The sequence below is a fragment of the Mus caroli genome, unplaced genomic scaffold (assembly GCF_978045245.1).
Source record: "Mus caroli unplaced genomic scaffold, Mus_caroli_1 scaffold_12, whole genome shotgun sequence".
NCBI lineage: Eukaryota > Metazoa > Chordata > Mammalia > Rodentia > Muridae > Mus > Mus caroli.
Window position 1 is genome coordinate 62,827,006 of NW_028227267.1, and position 12,126 is coordinate 62,839,131.

A 12,126-nucleotide genomic window follows, 5' to 3' on the forward strand; every position below is an offset into this window, starting at 1 on the left:
AGCTAGAATCTCTAGAGGATAATCCAAGGAGATGGCTCAAAGGGTGAAGGCGCTTGCCACCAAGCCTGGGACTAGAGTTGAATCCCCAGAACCCATAGGATGGATGGAGAGAACTGATCTCCCTTTCTGAACTCCACATGTATCCAATAACACATGCACACCTGCAAATACACATGCATGAGCAAAGTAAAGGAATAAACCAACAATGTAAAATACCCAGAAGAGGGAAAAACAGAAATTTCCCTGGATAAAGGTTCTTTCCTGTGTCCTGAGTGACAAGGCCCCAGCACAATTCCCTGAAATTTGAGACAATGCTTAAGAGGAACTGCAAGATAAGTCACAAGGCCAAGGCATTTGTACAAGCACAGAGATTTACCAAATCAAGCGCTGAATACCAGGAAACGAGAATTGGGGTTTCCAGTCTCTGATACTGAGCTGAAGACTGGAGCTGGCTGAATAAATGGAGCTCTACCTACCTACAGTTGACAAGGCTGGAGAGTTGCAGGCATGCACTGTCCCCAACAGAAAGTGCACCTTAGGACTTCCTCAGCAGAATGCTCTTGGCATTCCCTGCACTATTTGTGGTGTCTGACTGGGTTGAGTCTGGGAAAAGGGCTTCCATCCGCTGCAGGCTTCTGAGGAGAGCATGGGCAGCCATTTCTCCTCAAGAAAGTGTGTCTCAAGGCAGGAGCTTTGCAATTCAATTTTTTTGGTCACTGCCTCCACATTTCCCTCTAACCCCTCATCTTTCTGGAGTCGGGAAGGCGTTGAAAGGAGAAGACTTGCCAAAGTCAAACTTGAAAGCTTCATAATTTAGCCTTTGGCGAGGCCTATGTTTTCATGTAAGAGCCAAGAATAATCCTGAATCAGACAGACCTCACTTTCTAAAGCCAAGAGATGTAGACCCGCAACCTCAGGACAATTCTGGAAAATACAAACTCTCTTTTGCTCTTATACCTCTGCTGATGTTTGAGCATGTATGTGCACACACACATATGGTAGGTAGTTAGGAGCAAAACTGGACATTCTACCCTGTATCCCATAGTGGCTGCCTCCCCGATTCAACCAGACCCCTATCTTGGTGTCCTGAATCCTTCTACACACCCGTCTCCCTCTGATGCCTCACCACCATAGAAGGAGCCTGACTTCCAGTTGACAAGCCTAGCTCGTATTCTTCCTGCAAGGAAAATCTCATCTGTGGTGCTTCTCTACTCCATAATCTCTTTCCGTTCTAAAAATCACCAAGATAGATGGCCCTGTTGGCTTTGAAAAAGGAAAAAAAACCAATTTTCTTCTATTTTCACAGCTGAGCATCAGAAATGATGTCTAAGGACAAGGATTGCATCCCCAATACCCATGTTCTTTCTCTACATTCTAAAGTTAGAATGAGGATGTGGGATTTTTTTTTCCCTTTGATCTGAGCTGTGTGAGGCACAATGTGTACTTACAAGTCACTCAGAAAACACAACAGAATCAAAACAACAAAATAAATTTAGAACAATTAGCTTTCCCCAGTACTACTTGTTTCATATATTTGGAGAGGAAACAAACAAAAAACAAACAAACAAACTTCTCCAACTATCGATTCAGCTCCAATTTAGGCTGTCTTCATTGTTTTGGACCTTGGTGACTCTGGGATAGAAGCTGCTGTACTGTCCATGAGTGGAATCTCAGATTGAGATGATTCAATGGGGACATCACTTCTTGACATCCCTATTTTTGGCTCACAGTTTTAAAAAGCACCATATTGCAATCACGAGAAATATGATCTTATAGCTATTACAGCCACTCAGAAAAAATAATCACCTTTTAAAATGGGGGTTATTGGGCCAATGGTTTTCAAACTCTGGGAACTTCTAGAAATCTGATCACATTCCCTAGCATCTTCAAATGGGGGAGGAAGGTAGAGTGGGGATAGGGACTAGGTAGGAGGGTGTTGGAATAAAGTGTTGGAAATGCATGGGTTCACAAGTAATGTTTTTTGGTTTTTGGTTTTTTTTTTTTTTACTTTTTTGGGGTTTTGTTGAGAAAAAAAATATTGCTTGACCTTAAACAGTGTGAATATCCCTATGACAGAGATTGCTAAGTGTATATTCCATTTATTTTTTAGCAGTACTAAGAGATTCCCAGTGTCTTGATACAATCGGGGATGTAGCTAAAAGAGTGTGTGGCCCAACCTCCTTTATGGGGATTAAGTTCCATTTGGTGCCACGTCACTTCAAATGTTATGTGAGATTTTCGGAGTGGACCCTTTAGAAGTGAGGCTGATCAGGAAACTGAAAATCAGAACTACTTTCCTCCCAGTTAGAATGGCTGTCATCAAAGAAACAACGGAAAGAAAATGCTAGCCAGGACATGAGACAACAGATATACACTTTCATAGCCACGGGAGTCAGCCTGGAAGTTTCTCAAAAACTAAAACTGGAAATTCCTTAGACAAAGACACACAAACCCCAGGTGCATCCTCTGAAAGGACTTAGTATCCATCATAGAGATATCCACGCCCCACGCCCCACCCTCGCCATGTATATTGCTATTCTTTTCAAAATAGCAAGGAAATGCAAACAGCCTAGGTATCCGTAACAAGTAAATGGATGCTAAAGTGTGGTGCACATGTACAACAAACATAACTTAGCCGTAAAGAAAAATGACGTTGTGAAAATTTGAAAGAAAATAGATGGAACTAGAAAGCATCATCTTGAGTGAGGCGAGCCAGGCTCAGAGTGACGAATGCTGTATGCTTTTTATTTGCAGGTCCTAGCTTCCAATTGTACGTGTGTATACATGTGAGAGTGAGCAGGTATAGAGAGGAGGAAGCCGGGAAGGATCCATGGAGGGTGTCTAATGGAGGGAGTGAGAAGGGTAATGGACACAGGTGATATGAACGTGGAAAGGCAATAGTAGGTGGCAGGAGATACAGCTAAGATGAGGGCACTTGGCCCAGGAAGTGGCACTATCAGGAGGTGTGACCTTATTAGTGTAGGTGTGGCCTTGTTGGAGGAAGTGTGTCGCTGTGTGAGTGAGTTTAGAGAGCTTCGTCCTAGCTGAGGATACCAGTCTTCTCCTGGCTGCCTTCAGATCCAGATGTAGAACATTCAGCTCCTTCTCCAGCACCATGTCTGCCTGGATGCTGATATGCTCCCACCTACTCCAACAGGCCACACCTACTCCAGCAGGGCCACACCTACTCCATCAAGGCCACACCTACTCCAGCAGGCCACATCTACTCCAACAAGGCCACACCTACTCCAGCAGGGACACATCTACTCCAATAAGGCCACACCTACTCCAGCAGGGCCACACCCTCCAATAGTGCCCGCCCTGGGCTAAGCATCTACAAACCACAATACCTAACTAAAACAGTAACCAAGTAAAGCATGAGTGAGCATGCCAGAAGTAAACCTGCCACTTGGCACATTAAAAAACAGAATTTAAGACCTAAATATCTTTTTAAAAAATTAAAAACAAGATCACCTTCCCTGCCCAACTCTCAACTTGAACTCCAATAGACCCTGAATATGGAAGTCACGTGTTGAGGACAGAGCAACTCAAATCAGTAAAGTCCCGACAAGATCAGTCATAGACTACCAGTCTCTAGGCATGCTTTACAAGAAGAAAAATAAAATAAAACTCTATCTTAAGCCCATGCTCATTTCTGTCAGTTTGGGCCCAATGCAATTCCCAGCAATGAAACACATTTATCTCTTAAAGAAACAGAGCACTTAAAAATTGCTTATCACAAGGCACCAGGAAGGAGGTTGGACATGTAACCAGTATTTGAAATGGAAACTTCGGGGTTCTTTGGAAAGTCAGTTACATCAAATGATGCCTTGCTGGGGCACACAGGTGAAAGGATATTTTGCTAAAGCAGATACATGAAAGAATGTTTTCCTGAAACAGACACAGGTGAAAGAACATGTGCTGAAGGAATATAAATACGACCCCACAGACAGTGGGAGCTCACTATTCATCAACCACATGACATGCATGTATTGGTTCACCTTACATTGTGTTGCTGACAATCACATCATTGCTCCACTTGTGATGACACCTTGGGGGGGAACTTGCCAAAGGTTTCTGTGGTTTCTTGTGGCTTCCACAGCCGCAGGCCAGTTGGCGAGCCTTGAGCTTTCTTCTGGATTGAACTTCCTTTGCTGGTTCATGTATGGTGACTGCTAAGTGACTGGACTGCAGCTGCTGGTTTGTATTTGGTGTTTGCTACTGGACTAACTGCTGATATCCTGACAACAAAGATTGGACCTGCCCCCAAAGAACCATGTCTAAACAATTCCACTTCCCCTGGATCCTAGTAACTTTCCACTCCCTCTAATGGGAGGTGGGCTAGAGGAGAGGGTGAGCCTTTAGTAAAGTAGGTTGAGAAAATTTATGCTGACAATATTCCTTTATGGAATGTGGGACGCCTGACTCTCCAGCAAGAAAGACACCACAATAGGATCCTTCTGCACACGTTTATTGGGCTGCGCATTGACTGTGTAGGCGAAAGGACCCCGAGCCCTGGGCCTCTCACTCTTATATACTATCAGTTCTCATCCACACACAGCAGGCCACGCCACCTCACCAGGCACGCAGCTTCAGCTAATCAGGGCAGCAGGGGCATATCTCCATCAAAATGGCTTCGCCAGTAACCTGGTACACCTGCGCAGCTCTCACGATGTTTGTGGTTTATATGAGGAAGTCAGGTGCAAGTCATACGACTTAGCTGCAGTCCCTGGCGCCTTTGGGACTGCTGCCACACCCGCTCCCCACAATGGAACCCAGATTGAGAACCTTCCAAGCCACCTGGATGTCTTTAGTAAAAAAGTCTGGGAAGCATGCAGGAAAACGCACACTGGCAATTAGAGTCCCCTTTACAGTAGGTGTAGAGAGCCCTTATGTACATCTGCAAAGTTAGGTAAAGCCATAAAAATCTGTTCTCAGAAGCAAGCATACCCATGAAAATAAAAAGCACATAAACTGAAATACAGCCAGTAGTAAAAATTATATGATTATAATAGATCAATATAGTTTGAATCTTGGACAAAATCTTAGAACAAAGTGGAAGTTAAAACATAGAAATATGGAATACTGTAGAGCTAAAAGTATTCAAATTCTGCATTCATGTGGACCCCAACATGTGGAGGGTTGTTGTTTTGGTTTGGTTTTTGTTTTGTTTTGTTATGAAGCACATGATCTTGGTTTTGGAGTAAAAAATATGAAAGAGCTAGAGACAGAGTGAGAAGGGAGCCTCAGTTAAGAAAAGTCTCCATAAAATTGGGCTGTAGGCAAGCCTGTAGGACCTCTTCTTAATTGGTGATTGATGGGGGAGGGCCCAGCTCATTGTGGTTAATGCCACCCTTTTGGTGGTGTTCCTTGGTTCTATGAGAAAGCAGGCTGAAAGGTCATGCTATTTGGACAGAGTCATAGCAGGGGTAAACTTTTCCATGCTGGTAACATTTTTTTTTTTTTACCCACTACTCCTTCTACCTGCCATTCTATACTGACGACAGCAAGCCAGTAAGCAGCACTCCTCCAAGGTCTCCTGTTTCCAGGTTCCTACCCTGTTTTCCTTCCTGGCCTGACTTCCAGCCCTGATTTCATGCAATGATGAACAAATAGGAAGTCGTTGTTGATCTGGAAGTTTGTGATCTGGAAGTTTAAGCCACAGAAACCCTTTCCTTCCCCAGCTTGCTTTTTAGTCATGGTGTTTCAGCACAGAGTGGAAACTATTTTTTAAATGTTCCTATAAAGTAAAAAAAAAATAATTTCTATTGGAAACTGATAGTTTAATTTAATAGAAACTATTAATTTCTTTTTTTATTAGATATTTTATTTACATTTCAAATGTTATCCCCTTTCCTAGTGTCCCCTCTGAAAATCACCTATCCCCTGCCTCCTCACCCTGCTCCCCAACCCACCCACTCCTGCTTCCTGGCCCTGGCATTCCCCTATACTGGGGCATAGAACCTTCACAAGACCAAGGACTTTTCCTCCCATTGATGGCCGACTAGGCCATCCTCTGCTACATATGCAGCTAGAGCCATGAATCCCGCCGTGTGTTTTCTTTGACTGGTGGTTTAGTCCCAGGGAGTTTTGGGAGTACTGGTTCTAATGGAACCCAAGACAGACAGAGATAGAGATGAGATAGAGCGAGACAGAGAAGACAGAGGAGGATGGCACTAGAGACAAGAAGCCTGATTGATGTTCTTGACCCCACATCTTAGTGTAAGGTATCTCTTGAAACTGCACCTGCTAAGGCTTATTACTTCCCTCTCATTTATGAAGTATATGAAAATTCTGAACAAAATATGTGAGAAACAAAATCAAAGCTCTCATTTTCTCAAGAAACAGAAAGGAAACTAGTCAGTCCAGCCCGTTTATCTTTTCTGTGAGGCTGGGGTTGTTGCTCAGCTGGTGCAAGTGCCAGCCCAGCGTGAAGCTGGTGAAAAGTAAGAGCACCCACTGAGCAGTGGCATCTCTAATGGCCGCACCGCTCTGGACAGACTCGGAGCAGGGATAAACTTTTCCCTGCTGATAACTTTTTGACCCACTATTCCTTTTTACCTTCCATTATACCCTAAGGTCACTTTCTGGTTGGGCAGGAGAGAAGCCCCAAATATCCCTTAGTGGAGACACTCTCAGTCTTTGTGGAACCTAAGGCATATTTGGTACTAATGACATAATCTGGGGCTAGAACTGAGGGACTGGGCTTTATCAAGGAGGCCACTGACTGTCAGGGAGCTGGCAGCTCCCGTTTTAATGTTGTTGCATGTTCCCAAGGCATAGATGCTACCATTATAAAGAGTCCAGTTTAAGACAGAAACTTTAGGCTTCTTCATCTCTCTTTCCACATTTTCAGCCAGGATAGTTCAAGGAATGTAGCCCACATAAAGGACAGCAATTGGAAAATGTGCTGGGGGCTTAGCAGTGGTGAAAATACTGGTAGATTTCTGCATACAGTAAGAGGCTGGACTGAAGAAAGGGCCAACACTTGAGAAACATTATAGGAAGACAAGAGAGGGGGAGAAGGGGGAGGGGAATGGGAAAGGAGCTTGGGGGAGGGAGAGGGAGAGGGAGAGAGGGAGGGACAGGGAGATAGATGGGGAAAGGGAGAGGGAGAGAGAACACTTGGGAAGGTCTTTAGTGGAAGTCTCCCAGAACTACAGTCAGAGGACAATGGAAAGCATCATCTCACAGGGGCTGCAGAACCAAGATTTTGTAGACATTTGATGGAGTACCAAGGTTTTAAGACACTTCTTGTCATCAGTGCCTAGTTCTTCCTAGCTTTCTCCTGTTCCTCCTTCCCTCAGTCCCTCTGTTCCTCCCTTCCTTCCAGAATTCATTTTCTCTTTCTCTTCCTCTTCCTCTTTATTTCTTTCTCTTTTCTTTTTCCATCCTCCCCTTCCCTCCCACTCTCCCCCTCCCTCCATCCCTTCACTGATCTTCGTTATCTCCTCCTTCCTTCTCTCACTCACCTCCTCTTCCCCTTCTTCTCCTTCACTTGCAAACAGTCATTGAGAGCATGCTACTTCTAGACGACACCCCCCCCCTCAGCACTGGAAGCAGAAGAGCCCTTAGACAGCCTATCCACTTCTTTCCAGGGGCTCACAATCCTCTTGCTATTAATAAATAGCAAAATTGCCACGCGGATCACAGCAGTGGATAAATAAAGAGGGGCAAGGAACAGAACATCTTTAAATCTTCATAGTGGGGAGAACTACTGGATCCTATTGGATCGAAAAGTGTTAGAGAAATCAGGGAGACAGAGATGTTCCTCACACTAAAGCAAGATGTGCTGACATGAAAGACCAACAGGGGTGAGTTTATTGGGTTTCGAACAAAGGACTCTACACTTCTTGAAGAGCCCAGAAAACACCTGGTTTCGGTGCAACAAGAGGGGAAGAGGGCTTATGTGTCAGGCATAATGTTTGATAGCCTCCCCTGGATCAGGACTGTGGAGACACCACTAATATTCAGACTCTACTCAGAACCTAGCAGTGACCCTGCACAAACAATGTGTTCCTATAAACAGCTGCACTTGAAATGTCTACCCTCTGGTGGTGAGGCAGCTAAATAAAAGTTAAGTCCACAGTTCTCTATCCTGTCTACTGAATTTGCAGGCTTAGATCCGCACTGCTATAACCACAGATTTCTTCCAGCTAAAATAAGAAATTAATTCTTAAATATCTTTCCTCTGCCTTTACTCCTGTTCCTCTCCCTTTGTCAACAATTTCCCTGGCATTTTTTCCCTTACCTTGCTATTTCTCTTACCTCCCACTCACTCCAACATAGCTCTCCACCCTCCCACAGGACGCTGCTCAATACAGTGGGAGTTTGAGGGCATTGTCAGTCTGTCTTTGATCTATAAGCACATGGCATCATGCTATCTTCCTTTCTAAACACCTGCTTGCTTTGTGCTATTGTTTTAATGCATCTCTCAAAGTTGATGTGCTGGCAACTTCATCTTCAACGCAACTATACTGAGAGGAGGAACCTCCAAGAGATGAGAAAATGACACTGCTGGGAGACAGTTTAGATCATGATGAAATGGGTTCCTTGTGGCAAGCCCCGGCAACTGTTCTTTTACCCTCCTGCTATGGGATGACACAACAGACCCTGACCAGATGCAGTCCTTCAGCTTCTGGAACTATGAGTTGAATAAAGGTCTGTTTATAAATCACTCAGCTGTGGGCACACTTCCAACAGTAGTAGAAAGAGGACTAAGCCATCTGCTTCCAAGGTATCCCCCACTTTAGTCCTTTCCTGTGGCTCAACCTTCAAGGTTGCTTTTGCAGGCTCAGTCTTTACTTGTCCATTAAATACCAGTGTCCTTCGGAGCTCCACCATCAACATCCTTTCCATTCTGTCCTTCTTCCCTGCATGCTTATATCCATGATGGTGGCCTCGTGACACCATGAGCCATGTTACCTCTGGAACTTCTTACTCTGGACTTTGATGAACAAGTACTGTTTTAGCATCTCCACTTGGATGTGAGTGGATACCTGCAGAAGGACACCTCCAATATGTGCAAGGTCAGAGTCTTAGTCTCCTGTCTGTCCTCAGCTGCTCGTCTGGTAGAGTCTCTATACTGATCAAAGGCACCATAGTCACTAGTTTTCTTGTCCACTGGAAGAGGAAGCTCAATTGAAAAAAAAATGTCTCTAACCTGATTGGCTGTAGGCAAGCCTGTGGGGCATTTTTTTGATTGATGATTGATGTGAGAGATTTTAGCCAACAATGGGTGGTGTTGCCTGTGGGCAGGTGGTTTGAGTGATACAAGAAAGCAGGCAAGACAAACCACAGGGAGTAAGTCAGTAAGCAGCATTCCTCCATGGCCTTTGCATCAGTTCTGTTCCTGCCTCCAGGTTCCTGTGGAGTCCCTGTCCCGACTTCCCTGGATGATGGGCTACAAAGTGTAAGTTGAAATAAACCCTTTACTCCCCAAGTTGCTTTGGGTCATGATGTTTTATCTCATCAATAGAAATCCTAACTAAGGCAGCCACATAGCTCTCCCTCATCCAATAACACTCACTTTGTTCTGGGTCAAAAACTGTTCTCTCTCCCTCTCCCTCTCCCTCTCCCTCTCCCTCTCCCTCTCCCTCTCCCTCTCCCTCTCCCTCTCCCTCTCCCTCTCCCTCTCCCTCTCCCTCTCCCTCTCCCTCTCCCTCTCCCTCTCCCTCTCCCTCTCCCTCTCCCTCTCCCTCTCCCTCTCCCTCTCCCTCTCCCTCTTCCTTTCTCTTTCTCTTTCTGAGAGAAAGTTCCCTGTAGCCCACTCTGTCCCCAGATTTGCTCTGTAGCCAAGCATTACAGGTAGGAACTATATACTGGTTTTATGCAGTTCTGGAATCCAACCCAGAGTTCATAGGTAGAGGCCAGCAACTCAGTCGACTGAGCTATATTCCCAGCCTATACTTGCCTTCTCTTCCTTGATCACATGGACTTTGCTCTCCTCCAAAAGGGTTAATATTTCCCCCTGGGATGTGTCTTGTTAAGTTAACTTTTTGAACATTTCTTTCCCAGTTTTCCCAGCACTGTTGAAGCCAACCCCCATTGCTTAGTGTAATTGTTGTACATTCTTCAGTAGGTCCTGACTCCTCTACACTACAAGTCTCCATGAAGGGATGCTTAGGAGATGGCTTAGTGAATAACGTGCTTTCTACACACATTTAAGGACCAGAGTTCAGATCCCTAACATGTGGTTGGAGAGGCTGGAGGGTAATCTCGGCACAAGGGAGGCAGAGACAGGGGATCCTTGGCACAAAATGATTGCGTAGATTATATCTGGAGCTCTGGGTCCAAAACATAGACCAAGCCTGATCTATGAAGCAGAAGACAACAGAAGATGCTGGATATCAACAAGTGGCCTGCACATGTACATACATGTGCATATGTGTACCCGACACAGTTGGTCATGTACAAGACACACATACAAAAAGCAGAAAGGCTGGGATATTGTCTGTTTTTAACTCCATTTTACCCCATGACCACTTTTGGGGGAATGAATAAATGAATTAGTCAACAAAAAGAGAGTTGCATGCCTGCACTGAGTTGGGCAACTTTCCTTTTTATTTATAGTGTTTTTGTAGACTGGCTTTTTCTTATATTTATGAAATCTAATGTATCCATCTTTCTGACTTTAGGGCCATTTTTAGAATGGCCTTTGTTACCCCCAAGATTACATAAATATTCACCCAAACTTCCTCCAGTACTTTTATGGTTTCCTTCACAGGATTTAATTCTTAAATCCATCTGGAATGTATTTCTGAAAAAAAAAAAAAGTAAAATAGTGCCAGCTATTTTGCTTCAGAGCCAATGTTTCCTAAGTTGAAAACTTTAGCTATATTCAGTTGTGTGATGTCATTAAAGATAATAAGATTTGGGACCAGATTCTGAGTTCAGTTGCACTCTCTGTATAGGGTATAGAAAATCATTCAACTTTCTGAGAAATGTGCAGAAAAATTTTATGGGAAGAGGGGCTCAAAGGAAGAGAGTGCCCAAGATTTCTCATGAACTCTTGAAGAGTCAGGATGGCGTAAGGACAGCCTGGTGGCTAAGAGCGTTGTCCAGAAGAGCTGACCAGCTGCCACTTAATTCTCTGTAAAATCAGATCAGATCAAAGTGATATAAAATGTGTATGATGTATTTTGAAAGTTAAGTAAATTACTAAGTGCAGAACACTAATACCAGGGTCTGGATCCATAAGGCAGGAATAAACTTTTTTTTCTTTTTCTTTTGTTTTATTCGAGACAGGGTTTCTCTGTATAGCCCTGGCTGTCCTGGAAGTCACTTTGTAGACCAGGCTGGCCTCGAACTCAGAAATCCACCTGCCTCTGCCTCCCGAGTGCTGGGATTAAAGGAGTGCGCCAATGCCTTTGTTGTTGTTTGGGGTTGTTTGTTTGTTTGTTTGTTTTGTTTTGTTTTTTGAGAAGGGGTTTCTCTGTGTAGCCCTGGCTATCCTGGAACTTGCTTTGTAGACCTCAAATTCACAGAGACCCATCTGCTTCTGCCTCCTGAGTGCTGAGATTAAAGGCCTACACCACCACACCCAGCTGGGATGCTATTTTTGAAGGAGCAAGATGGAGACTATTTCTCATTCACACACTTCTGAAGAAAGCTCATTCCCAGCCCATGGCCCTAAGTACACTAGCAGGTAACATAAAGGAAGATGAGGAGAAGACCAGATGATGGTGTCTTCTCAGGGGCCCTGCATTGTCTATGGTCTGTTCTTAGCCCAGGAAGTCGCTGCTAATGTTTTCCAGTATACGGAAGTGGGTTTACTAAACCCAGTGATTGACTATATTGGAATATATAGGTGTGGGCATGTGTTCTTGCCTCCATGATGCCTCTACAAGTGATAGTTTCCTTGGGAAAAAATATAAGCAGTATTGTCAACTGGAATCAAAGTTCCCTTCTTTGATGGTAAAGACTCATAGGGTGATGGCTGTGTGGAAAGGCTCAGAACACCAAGATGGCAGGTATGGTTGAGGAATCCATGTGTCCATGTATGTAGAGGGGTGTGTGTGTGTGTGTGTGTGTGTGTGTGTGTGTGTGTGTGTGCAGGTGCAGGTACACATACATATAGAGGCCACAGGACAACCTCAGCTGCACTTTGTTTTGGGGTGTGCTTTG